We start from the raw sequence: 15,713 nt of genomic DNA, 5'->3' as shown, positions 1-15,713 counted from the left end.
TTATGAAAGTAAGAAATATTTCAAATAGAAGAAATGCTTTGTCCCAGCAAAGTAGTGAAGAATTTCCATGATTCAAAAGGGTGGCCTTTCCCAGCTGGTCCAGTAAAAAGTGGGGTGATGTTTGGTCCAAGGGGCCAAATCCCTGCACCCGTTGAGGTCAAAAGACATTTTGCTTCAATGGGAATTGGAATGAGCCCAGGAGCAGGTATTGCAAAACTGATCTCTTCTTAACAGAATTATCCCTTCCATGGATGATTTTATATAGGAACATGATTTCCCTTAAAGATTATTTGTGCTGGATTAATACTTCTTTGGCAAGTGACCTAATTATCCACTGCTCTGTCGACCCTGATTCAAACTCATTTCTCTTCTCTCTTCACTCTCTCCTTCCTTTCATTCTCCAGTAGCTACTGGTAAGGCCTCACACCTAACGGAATCTGCCAGTTTCCCTTCCCGCTCCACCTAATGTATCATTGTTCAACTCACTACCAGCCCTTATTATTATTTACTTTTTATAAATTCTAATATAGTCGTTCCAGTCAGGGCTCCATTGTGCAAGGTGCTGTACAGACATGAAGTAAAAAGACAATCCAATAATAAATCATGATAATTGCTGCCCCAAATCTTTCCTTGAACTTTATTACTATGGTCCCATTTTTTCCCCTGCTAACTACATGATCATTAGCCCTTTAACTCTTCCTCTCCCAGGCCTGGCATGCGTTCTACAAGATCCTCCCAGATTGCTCTGAGTGCTATATTAATATCCCTGGTTCTGCTTTCGTCCTCGGCTTCTCATGTCTCTGTCTTTGGAAACAAGCACTACACCACATTTCTATGAGATCTCCTCAAACATCTCTTTGGAAATGGAAGAAATGGAAGCCATATTTCACTATTGTCATATTCCATATTTCACTATTGTCATATTTATTTGTTTATATTACTATAGTGCCTAGGAGCCCTAGTTGGGGACCAGGACCCCATTGTGCTAGGAGCTGTACAGACCCAGAACAAAGAGAGAATCCCTGTCCCAAGAAGCTCACAATCTAAGTATAAGACAGGAGTTCTCAGACTGGGGGTCGGGACCCCTCAGGAGGTCGCGAGATTATTACATGGGGGGTTGCGAGCTGTCAACCTCCATCCCAAACCCCCACTTTGCCTCCAGCATTTATAATGGTTTTAAATATATTTTAAAAGTGTTTTTAATTTATAAGGGGGGGGTCACACTCGGAGGCTTGCTATGTGAAAGGGGTCACCAGTAAAAAAAAGTTTGAGAGCCACTGGTATAGGACAAGGGACGGATACAGACAGATAGGAGAGTACAAATGAACAATGAGACAACATTGGTCAACATGATGGGCTGTTGGTGGGCAAAGACTACTGCCTAAATGTTGTCAAGTTTTTTGTAGGCATCAGGCAAAGGAGAGTTTTGAGGATATTTTGACTTGCAGTATGCGGTATTTAGTCCAGTGGAGGAAGGCTACTTCCACAAATAAGGCACAGGACTGGACAGAGAATTCTGCAAAGGTTGATGATAGATGGTGAGTGAGAGTCTTAGTATTAAGTACAGGTGAGAGGCACCTCCTAGGTCGATGGAAGAATTCTTCTGTCAACCTAGCTACCACCTATCAGAAAGATGGATTATCAACATCGATGGAAAAATACTTTCCAGTAACATAGGAAAAGTCTACACTACATTGCTACAGCTGCAGCTCAGTAGCTGTGCTGCTGTAATGGAGACGTCACCTCAGTGTGGGGAGTGACTGAGAGAATGGCTTTATTTTATTGGCTGTGTCACCTATTACCAAAAAGTGTCAATGCTTTTTTTGCCTATTGATCAGTCGCACTGATAAGAAATAATGAAAAATGTGGTAGATAATTAAACATTGTTAAATTGGGGGTGGGGTGTATAAATGTGTGAGAGTGTGAAATAAAAAACAATGATCATAAAAATGTGTGTGAGCCATACTCCATCTAATAAACAGATACATCTTCCAGTGGAATTCAGCATTGCAAATATAACCCTACAATAAAACCAATATGAGTACAGATATAAAGGTATGAACAACATGTTGTCAGAAGCAATAAAAAAGATTTAGCCATGTGTAAACAGGATAGATCAGCAAGAGGCCAAGCATGGCAGTTTATTATATACACTTACCCCTATTGAAAGCTACAGTGAGCAGAGTTTAAAAGAGGAAGAGATGTTAAATGTATGATGACTTTATTATTATTTATTATTCTGCTCCTTAAAAGGGATCTGATTCGGAGCTTTCAAGCCAGAAGAGGATTGGGTTGTGTGTGGGGGTAAATGTATTTAGCGTGTATATAACTCTTTATACAGCAGTGTTGACTTCCAACAATTTATAAAGTTATGAGTGGCTTGAATGAAACGCACTGATGTAGAGTACAGCAGCACACTGTGATGCATCATTAAACATGGAGTGGATGCAGGAAGATGTCTCTTGTTCACATTGTGTAGGGGCAAGCCACAGTGAAGCTGGGAAATACAGCAGCTGTTCTGTGCTGGCAGTACTAACCTACCTAAAGGTGATGAGAGCAGGACAATGGCCAGCTTCCCTCTCTCCTGCACTAGTCAGCAAATTTGGCTGGATAGTAATAAGTGTGCATGCTTTCTTACAGCTCTTTTTGCAGCATGAGCTGTCTGAGCTCCAGGAGTCAGTGTCACAAACCCCAACTGTTCAAAAATCATGAGTCAGGTCCCAGAAAATCATGGAAAGGGCTGAAAAATCCTGAAATTTAAAGACTAATAAATGAAGGATTTTTTTTATTTGCCTTCTGATTGGCACACCTTTAGGATGCACTCAGATTACATTTTTAAGTTTTGTTTTCTGAGTTCAGACTCTCATGTAACCAGTAGCTGGGGGTTTCAGAAAAACCTCAGATATTGCAGGACTCGTGATAAGATCATGAGCGTTGTTGAGATGCATTGTAGCTGAGCCAGAACAAATTCCTATGTTTCCCACTGCAGTGTAGCTGCCTCTACCACCTGGAACCGTCTTGGCATTATAGTCAAACTTAGTCTATTATAAGCGAGGCTGTGTATTTCCATAACCCTCAAAATTTCACCAAAACCATGAAATTTAACATTTGTGGTGGATGGTTATAAAATCTTACAGAAAAACATGGAATTTAAAGTTCTTGCCAACTGCTCAGTTGTGAAAAATCTGAAGGAAGTAGGTGGGATTGAATGCCATGAAAAGTGAATGATTAAAATTATGGCCTTAGATATAGACAGCTTATATCTGGTGATCTTCAAAGAATCAAACCACAGGCATTTGCATTAAACTTGGATTATGGAGAGAGACAATATTTGGGGCACATTTTATCTGAATGCAGTGGGTAAAGTCCTGACCCCATTGAAGTCAATGGCAAAATTCCTATTGGTTTCAATGGGGCCAGGATTTCCCCACTATTTGCTTCAGCTATTTTTATTTTGCAATGTTTAGAATACATCTTTTCACCTGGACCATATTCTGCCATTGGGTTGTGGGGTGCTTTTTTTTAATAACACTCACCATGAGTAAGAGTAAAAGTAATGGGGTGCACGGCTTAAAAACTGATTATATGTAACTTTCACCCCCACCTATTGTTGAGTTCTTAGCGAAGCTAAGCTTCTCAAAATAGAGTCCAAAATATTCAATATTTATCTGCTGTTTGCATTTAAAGCCTGTGGATAACAATACGTTTGTTCTTAATTCATTATCTTTGTTGTTTCATAATGTGACTGCATTGCGAACCAGAAAGAAGTAGAAGTAGCTTAACTGTACCAGCAAAGCATTTCACATGGGGTACAGGTTTGAAAATGAACTTCAACACAGACCTTGTAGACATCTGAACTCTATAAATCCACAGGTGTTTAAGTAGCCCTAAGGGCTAGGTCAGATAGCAGACTTGTTTCAGTATGACTTTACAAGAATTTAGTACTGTGTAAACAACACTTGCAAGGTTTTCTCTTTTACTGCTGAGTAAAACCAGTAGCAGAAAGAGCCACCTTTGAGTTTTGCACAATAAAAGGTACAGTGGCCACGTTTTTATTCCATAAACAATGTTTGTTAGGACATTTTTAATGAACAGTAAAGATAAACTTATGACAAGGCTCCTTGGCAGAGTCACTTGTTAAACGTTTGTCTTGGTCAGGAAGATTGTAATATTCATTGAAATAAAATGCAGGGTTAGTTTTGTTTTTGTCTATATTTGCATTGGGGGAAGCATTCAAATCCTTCTGGAAAAGTACTGTTTTTAAAAATGTTTATGGAGACCTAAGCAATGCAGAATTTGCATATCTTTAGGCATTTCTCTCACAAGATAACACTATTACTATAGACTGTGTAAGCAGATGGGCTACTTTACTGTAAAGTAGCTAGAAAGTAGAAGCTAGTTTTTTACAGTGATCAGAAAGACAGCTGAATTTATGGTACACAGAATACCACACTGAGTGCTGAGGATGAACTGTTGTTTATAGCAGTAAAGGATTTTCCTCAAAGCTTTGAAAAATGTAAGATACTAAATTACTCACCAATAGAACATTGTATAACAGCTTGAACTGGGAAACTGGGTTCTGAGAAGGTAAGTACGGAGCCTTCTGTGCCTTTGCTTATTACTGCCAATGTATTTTATTTAAAATAATTCTTAGGTGGCAGTGATGGGACTTGAAACTTGCTAATTGCCATAGATAATTAAATAAGATTTGCAGTTAGCTAACCTCAGTATTTATAATACACTAGGTATTTCCTGTATTATGCATAGAGATGCACCAGGGAATACTGCAGATATGGAGGTAGTCATTCTGTTTATCTTGTGGCAGGGGGAGGGGAGGGCAGGGAAGGACTGGCAAGCTTTTCATTACTACTGCTATATACTGATATGTTTCTAACAGTTGTCTGGTATTATTTATGCAGCTAGCCCTCTTTGTGTGCCCACTGTGTCCACAATATGTGCCACCATTGTTCACAATGTATGATGCTACATGCCACCTTCTCCGTGTCTTTGCACTGGTGCCCTGACGTCTACCTCCCCTACAGTCAAAGTTTTGTTTTCTTTTCCCCAATTTGGTTTAACTGAACAAATTGAAATATTTATTAGAATGTATGAGAAAAATATTATCATTAAAAGGACTGTAAATGATTCTATGGAAGCATCCTTACAGAGGCACTAAATTGGAAAGTGGTAATAGGTGGGTATCTGCGTTTTGTCAGAGAAACAGCCATATGGCAGGCCATGTTGTACCCCTGTTCTCAATGAGATCTTTAAGTTACAGTCAAAAGAGGTTTTCATCTCCTCTAGAACTGGCAATTTGGTTACAATAGGTGACAAAGCACATAATTGATAAACAAACAAGTATAATAATGTTTCTTTATTGAAACAAGTAGTAACACTGAAATTCCTTAACATCTAGCAGGACTTCAGCTTTTCACATTTAGGGTGAAATATGCCCCTGTACAAATTGTCTATGCTCCAATTAAGACCCATTTAGGGTTCACATTTTATATTAAAGTTCCATTTATACCTCCTTTCTAAAAGGTCAATAAGTGATTAATAGATGTTAAATGCTCATTGCAAACATGAGTAGTGTGGGTATAGATGGTTATAAGTTCGTCAGCAGAAGGAGGCCTAGATGATTATAATCAAACTATTAATTTATGGGACTCTATAGCAATTGACTAACCATTTATTAAAACCTCTATTAATCATTTATTAATCCTTTATAAACTATTTATAAAAGGAACCTTACGATAAAGTGTGACCCATTTAAAAGCTATTTTGTGAGCTTAAGTTACTTACATGGTACTGAGGCCTCGCGCTGGCCTGCTGCAAAGAAGTGAATTTCAGCCATAGGGTGTACAGTGAAAGCAAGTCAATGTTATATAACTCTACCTAGCGAAGGATTCCAGATTTTACTAAGTCTTGTTTTTATTTTTCAGTCAGTAGACTAGTCCTTCAATATCCTACTCTTTTAACAAAAGGTAATTGCAAACATATGATGAGTATATCATCTGGAGTTATTCATTTCCAAGTAAACCAAAAACTGTTATTCCTGTCTGCCATTTTCTTTCCTTTCATTCATTGGCTGATGTTAAAACCCTCTCTCTTTTGAAAATTGCCCAAGTCTTGTTGTCCACTTCAAATGAGTTGCTCTGTGCTCACATATGAGGCTACACTAGGGTGACCAGACAGCAAATGTGAAAAATCAGGACAGGGGGTGGGGAGTTAATAGGAGCCTATATTTTAAAAAAAAGACCCCAAAATCAGGACTGTCCCTATAAAATCGGGACATCTGGTCACCCTAGGCAGCACAAACAGTTATCTTGCATGCACATCATCTGGAGCCTGATCAACTCACGCTGAAGCCAGTGCGATTTGTGGCTAGTTAACCATTCCAGACAACACCTCATGCAAATGAAGGTAGGACCTTTACACATAGTGTAGCTGAAATGAGAAATACAGTGTATCCTTTAAAAAAGTATAAATGCAGTCCTGGCCATGATTAAAAATTTGGCAGGCTGTACACATCTGGCAGTGATTTACCAATGTGGAATTGCGTTAAAACAATGTGTGAGAACAGTACTGTTGTGCTTTTTTTTTTTTTTTTTGTACACTTCAAACAACAGCATACTGCCTAAAAAATAAGTAAGTCAATAGTAAACAAACAGCAAGATCCGAAGAAGTAAATATTTTCTAAACACAGCACTGGACTCGTATCATCTTACTCTTTCCACATATCCTTGCAAAGAGATTCAAGAAGCAAGAATAGCTTAAATGGCTTTCTGGGCTCCAATATCAAGTTTCAAGTAGGGATTTTTGTTTGTTTTTTTGGAGGGTTTGTTTTGTTTTGTTTTGTTTTTGTTTCATAAACTCGAATTCTGGTTATATGGAAGAAAATGCTCTTTAACCTAATACCACCAATAGTATATTGATGCAGATCACATTAGAGAAGAAATGTAATGCGAAAAGTCCCCAAATATTCAGTCTACTACTGAAAGAAGTATGTTGGTTCAGCAGAAAGGCACTGGTAGGTCTTAGATCTAGAATCCGACTCTAAAATCAGATTTTTTTTATAGTTATTAACCAGATTTTTAAGGTAAATTTGAAATATGTAATATACCATATTTCAAATAACAAATTCAGCAAAATGGGATAAAATATTCAATACCCTTGTCTTCACGTTCATCATTGGAATTTACTACTGCATTTAAGACTATCCTCATTTTTTAAAATATTTTTTCTTCTCTGCTCATAGACAGCATAAAGCATAAGAATGACCTTGTATTTTGATATACTGATGCTTAAAGTCCAGCATTCTAGGTGTTCTCATGTGTTTAAGGCCAAATCATCTTCCCCTCCAACATCTGAAATGACATGGACTTCCCTACCTCACAGGTATACATTAAAGATTCTGATGCGCGCTCAGAAATTATGAGGAGCACTTGTGGCACCTTAGAGACTAACAAATTTATTTGGGCATAAGCTTTCGTGGGCTAAAACCCACTTCATCAGATGCCTGCAGTGGAAAATACAGTAGGAAGATAGATATACATACATACACAGATTGGGACACGTCGGGGGAGGGAGGTCCTGCCAGCAGAGCAAAAATTTAAAAAAAAAAAAAGCTGAGTCCTGCCGGCAGAACAAGGGGGGGGAAAAATCTACATTCCTAGAACCCAGACCAGGGGTATTCTATCTGCTACCCAAGATTTGTAAACCTGGTAATCCTGGACACCCCATCATCTCAAGCATTGGCACCCTGACAGCAGGATTGTCTGGCTATGTAGACTCTCTCCTCAGGCCCTATGCTACCAGCACTCCTAGCTATCTTCAAGACACCACTGACTTCCTGAAGAAACTACAGTCCATTGGAGATCTTCCAGAAAACACCATCCAGGCCACTATGGATGTAGCAGGCCTCTACACCAACATTCCACACAAAGATGGATTACAAGCCATCAGGAACAGTATCCCCGATAATGTCACGGCAAACCTGGTGGCTGAACTTTGTGACTTTGTCCTCACCCACAACTATTTCACATTTGGGAACAATGTATACCTTCAAGTCAGCAACACTGTTATGGTTACAAGTAATTTGTTTCAGTGTTTGAAGGATCAAGGTCTAAAGCCCCAGTTCACCTGCACATCTACCAATATGATATATGCCATCATGTGCCAGCAATGCCCCTCTGCCATGTACATTGGCCAAACCGGACAGTCTCTACGCAAAAAAAATAAATGGACACAAATCAGACGTCAAGAATTATAAAATTCAAAAACCAGTTGGAGAACACTTCAACCTTCCTGGACGCTCAATTACAGAGCTAAAAGTCACAATTCTTCAACAAAAAAAACTTCAAAAACAGACTCCAACGAGAAACTGCAGAACTGGAATTAATTTGCAAACTGGACACCATTAAATTAGGCTTGAATAAAGACTGGGAGTGGATGGGTCATTACACAAACTAAAAACTATTTCCCCATGCTAATTTTTCCCCTCCTGTTACTCACACCTTCTTGTCAACTGTTTGAAATGGGCCATCCTGATTATCACTACAAAAGGTTTTTTTTCTCCTACTGATAATAGCCCACCTTAATTGATTAGTCTCGTTAGAGTTGGTATGGCAACCCCCATTTTTTCATATTCTGTGTGTGTGAGTGTATATATACATATATATATAATGTGTGTGTTCATATTCTCTATATAAAATCTTCCTACTGTGTGTTCCACTGCATGCATCTGATAAAGTGGGTTTTAGCCCATGAAAGCTTATGCCCAAATAAACGTGTTAGTCTCTAAGTTGCCACAAGTACTCCTTGTTCTTTTTGCTGATACAGACTAACATGGCTACCACGCTGAAACCTGTCAGAAATTATGGTAATAGAGGCCATATAAGTACCTAAGCTAGATAGACAACACATCCATGAGTTAACAGGGGCTGATAATATGTCACATTTCTGCTCACAGGTCCAGCCTCAGAATACTTTGCATACTCCCATGTACCAGAATTGAGCTCTGTGGCAGCTGTCTTTGCAGAAGTACAGATGTGGCATTTGTTAGTGGGCAAAGACTTAGTAGCCATGTATGAATCTACTGGCCACAAACCTCATATGGGTGTGGGAGCAGGTTTCACTGAGTCAGTGCTACTACTAGACCCTTAATCTACACAGATGTTTCACACTTTTGTGGGGTATTGTTTCCCCCTTGCAAACCTTTTATTCTGGCTTTGTATGGGAGACTAATATCTGGAATTATTTTATTCATAAATGTCTTGCTTGGGCTGGGTGGTCAGATTACTTATCTAAAATGGTCCAAAATGTGGGGAAATATTGAAAAGGAGATTAAAATATTCCTTCTGCACACTGAGCCTGTGTATTTAAAGATCCCAGAGCTTTATGTGGTGAATGGCTTTAACCACTGAATGAGCAGCCAGCTGCATCCCTCACAGCTATAACATTAGAACAGCAAGGTGCATTTTCACCGGGATGAAAGAAAAATGGAAGAGTATGTAGATGGAAACACGAGAACATGATGTTTCCCAAATGAAATAACCTAACGCTGCATTGTATATTTTAAATGCAATGCACTCCTCTGGGCAAAACAAGGATGTGTCCAGACATAGGTTATTCACTCTCCATCAAATGTAGCCCTACTTTTTCTATGAATACTTCTCTTCTGTACTCCATTGGCCACCCGCCTAGCTTTAATTTGGAGTTCTTAAGATTTTGATCTCATGAAATATTAAGATAGACTTGTGCTTTTCTATTTTTAGGTCTCTTTCTCAAAAGTGTTCTATTTGTATACTACATTAAAAGTAGAAATAGGCTTGGGACCAAGTTTTGGAGTTTTTGGAGGCAGGATTCAGTTTAGTCATTAGGGACAGCCATGAATTCCAAATCTGGTTTTCAAACCCTAAGAGTCTTTGGATGTTTAGAAAGGGGAGTTTCAAAGATTCATAGATTCTGAAGGCCAGAAGGAAACTGACCTCCTGAATAACAGTTTCACCAAATAATTAATGCACTGAGTCCAATAACTTGTGGTTTGGTTCAGGTCCATCTCATATTAAACACTAAGAAAAAATGTGTGTGTAGTTTCCTTTCCTTTGAACCCAGTCCTGCAACCCCTGGGGTAGTCATATTAATCACACAAGTAAGGATTTTTAGTCCAAGCTCTCTTTCTGGGGAGATTTCTGGAGAGAGTATAGCTATTTTGAGAGAGTTTGGCTCTGGTCACCTAAATCATAGTGGTGAGGTCATTACCATTTAGGTCCCAGCTTTATTATTTAGTTTGTAATAAGTCAAAGGGAAATCGGAACGCCAGTCAATAAAGGTTCACCTTATTTATTGGAAGTGCATTAATGTCATCTACTACTTGCCATTCTGTAGATTACCTCTACTTTTTTCTTTTTAGCTTTCCACCAGGTAGTACAAATTCCAAATTAGTTCAGTAAAGTCAAGTAACTCACCTCGATACATTCTTTATTTATGTGCCCATGAATATTTCTCCTGATCTCAATGAAGTAAAGAGGGTTTGCCATTCCTTCCCCCCACTGAAAATTAATTCTTTTTTCTTAATGTTTGGACAATGTTTAATGGCCTACTATCCCCAAGTCCTGCAGCCCTTCTATGAATACCGCCTCTACATTCATGTTTAGTTAGCTCTCTCTTCTAGGATGTCAATCTTGCTGATTTTCGGTTACTTTTGAGTACAGCTGGCTTCAGTCAGTCAGCAGTGTTTTGAATCTGCTGTGTACACGTAAAGCAACATAAGATGTGCACCCCATTTAAAAAGTACAGTATGCCCATCACTATCATCAGTAGAGGCTGGATGAACTAACTCTCGCTGTATGAGACAGGTATTTTAATTTGAGAGAACAGTTGAATTTGATTTTGATATGGACAAATGACATCGGTTCAAATCAAATCTCAAAATAACCTTTCCAATCTAGGTAAATGTAACACAATGCATAGGAATATGGATTTAGCAAGAACAATGTACTTTAAGGAATAATATTTTTCATATGTTAAATCATAATTCTTCATTCAGAAATATCCTTTCTTGTATATGGGGCTTCTTTATTCTTCTTCCTTCTTTTTTTAGATTAACAATGCCCATTTTAAAAATGATTTTGCTTTGTAAATTAGTTCCCGTTCTTGCAGCTTTTATACTCTGTGCTCCTGATAATGAATGTGCTCACAAAAGGCATGTTTGAAATAATGAAGCTGTTAACAAACATTGCAGTTTTTTTACTTTAATAAAATTAATCTAGCTCTGTAAACTATTGAAAGGTAAATTTGCTGTTAGAATGCATCACAGTGCCACATTTGTGACATTGATAGATAACTATTAACTCCTTTTAAGCTTTAAAATACTTTAGAATGTCATAGTAAAGAATCTCTAAAACTGCAGATCTTATTCAAATGAATCAGGATAGAGCAGATGGTTGAAGAAGGCACACAAGCAAGAAGTAAATCTCCTGTTCTCCCTTTCTGATTGCTTTGCCCACAGAGGAATAACGATTCAAAGAAAATCAGTAATCATGGTGGATGTCATTAGCATATTCCCAATAAGGGAGCTTACTTAAAAATTCCCCAAGAAAATGAATGGCTGTTGGTAGATCAATGAGCAAACAGCACACTTCCAGCTGCCTCCCAAAACAGGGATTTTCAGGACTTTGAGAAATGGAAGTTTGAAAAACTGAATAGAAAATCCTAGGATTGCTTATTGGGGATGGGGGGAGGGGTATTTTATTAATGAACTAAAGTGGATACATTTCTCAATGTTGTCAGCTGTAACACTGCATAAAGTAGTCACAAGTTCTGTGTTTAAAATTAAATCACCAGAAGTCTGCAGTAAAATATCGGCGGGACCTAAAATATGGAATACCTTATTTTCCTTTAAACAGAGGATTTTGAAAGCTGCAGCAAAGATCCCTGTGTTTTCGGATTGCATTATTGTGAATCCATGTGATAAATTTTTTTTTTCTTAATTGATGCACAGAAATCATTGAATCAACAACACATTGATGACAAAGTAAAACAGTACTTCCGAAGTGTTGTGGAAAAAGTATTGAGCCAAATAAACAGAGTCTGATTTCCTAATCCATCTTTAAATAATAGGCCAAATCCTCAACCAGTGTAAATGAACTCCACTCTAGTGATTTCAATGAAGCGATACTCATTTATAGTAGCATAGAAATGGCCCCCCATTGCAAATTCTGGGCAATTCAAAAGAATTGAATTTTTCTAAAGGAAAATGTGCATGCATTTTTAGCACTGCATGCTGAATTATTTGCTGCCATCAGCAAAGTAGTTTGTAAAGTAGTATTGAATTTGGCACTTCCTTTCTTTCATTTTAATTCCCTAGTGTAGACAAGGCCTAATAATACATTTTCAGTTCTGTGGCCAGTGGATTAGGCATTCGACACCCATTGTTGTAACTGGAAGATGCATGTCTAATTTCTTGTATGCCAGGCTGACTATTTATCCCCTATAGGTTCCCAATAAAACAACAAACCAACAGTCACTAAAATATGTACCACCACCTAGATGGATGATAAATCTCCTTAGTAAAGCTGCCATGAGACATGATATTGACAGGTTTTGTTGTTAAACAGAGAGACAGAGTAGGTAAGGGTGACAGCGTCCCTGCAGATGCCATTATTGATTGGGCCAGCAGGAGGCAGATGGTTAAAAGACACAATGGGAACTGTCACAATAGTTTTAATTTTGTTATTGAAACCCAAACTTGGGTTGAGGATAGATTGCCTTCATTTTTCATCCATGAAACATCTTCAACATTTCCTCAAAAAGAATCTTTAAACTAGCATTGCAACCAATAATGCCCTTTATGTATACTAAGATGGCAGAAACCATTAATAAAATTCCTGTCAATGGCACATCTCTCTATTCTCTCTAGCAAAAAAGAGGAGAAATCATTAATTACAGTTTCTGTCACACACAAAAGATGTGGTGATTGTTCTCGTCTCTCAGCACTTCAACAGCATGAATTCACCTAGTGGCCATCTATTCTGCAGAATTTGAAAAGGGCTGGGTCCTTTTCCATCTCTACAAAACCTCCTAAACATATTGCATGTGTCTGCCCAGGCAACAAATGTGGTATTTTGGGTTGACACTGAAAAGGAGGGTTATAAATATGGATAGGATGCAAATATTCCATCTATCTTAATCAGAATACAGGAATTCAAGCTATTGTGGCAGGGGCGAGAAACCTTAGAATTCCCATACCAAGAACTGAGAGGGCCTGATCCTGTTCTCACAGCAATCAGTTGGAATTTTACCATTGACTTTGAAGGCATCAGGATTGGTCAGTAAATTTGGAGGTATGTTTTTAGGTTAGGAATGAATTTACTGTAAATCTCTTCATCTTAAGAAAATCGGCACAAGACTTTGTAACTACCTAGATCGGTTACTGTTGAAAAATAAATAATGCACAAGCTTTCAGAAAATTACCTCAACATTTTAACACACTTTCAAGCCAATTTACTAGTATAGGCCCCAATCCCAGGGATCTTTTTGCAGAACTGGGGCTTTAGACCTTGATCCTTCAAACACTGAAACAAATTACTTGTACATACTTATGTGTCTGCAGGACTGCAGCCTTAAATATGAAGGACAATGTTCTACTTGTGTTTAACAGCTAAAAGTATATCTCTATGGATATATACACATGTAATAATGATAAAAACAGTCTACAAGTTGCAAATTCAAAAAGAATGCATATGAAGTTGCAAGTAATAACAGCCTCTAAGAGCCAGGCAGCTTTTTTATTATTTCAATTTATCTACTCAGAATAAGTCAACAAAAAGGTCTTAGTGTCTAGGTTTACCTCATCTTAGCTCACTGTTTCCTTTCAGGTTTAATGGATGCATACACTGCATGTAAAAGCAGAATATTGAAGGAATTTTTTTGTTAAGAAACTTTTTTTCAGTTTAATTTATTTCTCTTTCTGAACTGTGAGAATTGCATTTTTATAGTTCTGTGTTTTTGTTCTATGCTAACTAAATATTTTATGAGGCCCATACATGGGATCCCTCTCTTTTTGACAGAAGTCATCACTGAAAGCTGGCAAATCATAAATCAAAATATGTTTTCATTGTGAGCGGATGAGACTTTTCTTCAGTCTTCAGATCTGGTGAAAGAGAAAGCAAATACAATCGTCTCAAACCCTCCGAAAGTAGACATATGTCTTTAAAGTCTTCTCAGTTGTGTCATATAAGAGTTTCAGTTCCAATATGTGTCTCATCAATTTGGAACAAAAGGCCTAAGTGATCTGTTGGGGTCTTTATTTACTCTTTGGCAATAAAACTGGCATGAAAAGATTTTGCTAGAGTAGAAATTGTGGGCCAGATTCTCAGCGGATTTAAAATCACTATAGATCCACAGACTTCAATATACATGTACATTAAAAACATATAGTCATAGAAATGCTGGGCCTGAGTCCCTACTGCTTTACCTCTTGCCACTTACCTAACCAGAACAGCAGCGTGTTACACCCAGTCTGCGCTCTGCACAGTGTAAATGCCTACACAAGGGGCAATGCAGTGGAAAAACAGGCTCATATTTTGTGTAAATAGATAGGTTTAATTTCCATTCTAGCAAAATCCCTTTTTTCAAGTCAGCAACTTTTCGCTAAAGAATAAAGAAAGAGAGGTAGTTTGGGGCTTTCTATTTCAATTTACCTCTAGACAGATCTATAGCCATATATTGAATTATGAACAATAATATAAACAGATTTTTGCTTAAATTTTCCAAATGGCATGCCTAAAGTTAAGCATCTAAATCCATAGTTAGTGACTATTCCTCCACAATTGAAGTTAATGGGGATTTTGCTATTGATTTCAATGGGATCAAGATCAGGTATCTAAATGGTCTGATTTTTTAGAAGCACTTGAGACAGGCTCTTTGAAGTCGGGGAAGACACGAGCCCTCTGATCAGTAGGGCACTTATTTAGGTACCGAAATATGAATTAGTTGTATTCAGTGTTGTTGTAGCCATGTTGGTCCAGGATATTAGAGAGACAAGGTGGGTGAGGTAATATCTTTTATTGGACCAACTTATGTTGGTGTGAGAGAGAGAGAGAAGCTTTCAGGCCACACAGAGCTCTTCTTCAGGTGTGAGAGAGAAAATCCCAGGGTCAGCAAAATGCAAAGTGGAACAGATTGTTTACCATCAGCAGTTAGCACATATTGTAAGGGACCATTCAAGGTAGAGTGGCCCGTTAACACCTCTGCAGTCATAGGACAAAAAGAGAGTGTTAGTGGGTTACAGATTGTTGTAATAAGCCATAAACCCAGTGACTCTGTTCAGTCCATGATTTTTGGTCTCTAGCAAGGTTATGAATTTAAGCACTCAGGCTCCTCTTTTGTGCAGGTTTTCCTGTGAGACCCTTGAATGGTCCCTTACCCCCATATGTGCTAACTACTTGTGCTAAACAATCTGTTTTACCTTGGGTTTTACTGTGCTGGGAGTACTGTTCCCAGACCTGAAGAAGAGCTCTGTGTGGCTTGAAAGCTTGTGTCTCTCTCCATCAGAAGTTGGTCCAATAAAACAGGGATTCTTAACCTTTTTCTTTCTGAGCCCCACCCCACCCCCCATGCTATCAAAATTCCTGGGCCACAACAACTTTTTCAGAGTAGATTAAAAGCCAGGGCTGGCTTTAGGGGGTAGCAAGTAGAGCAATTGCCCA

This window comes from Trachemys scripta, chromosome 8 (assembly GCF_013100865.1).
Source record: "Trachemys scripta elegans isolate TJP31775 chromosome 8, CAS_Tse_1.0, whole genome shotgun sequence".
Taxonomy (NCBI): domain Eukaryota; kingdom Metazoa; phylum Chordata; order Testudines; family Emydidae; genus Trachemys; species Trachemys scripta.
The sequence above is the reverse complement of the archived record's forward strand: the minus strand, read 5'-3'. Positions refer to the sequence as shown.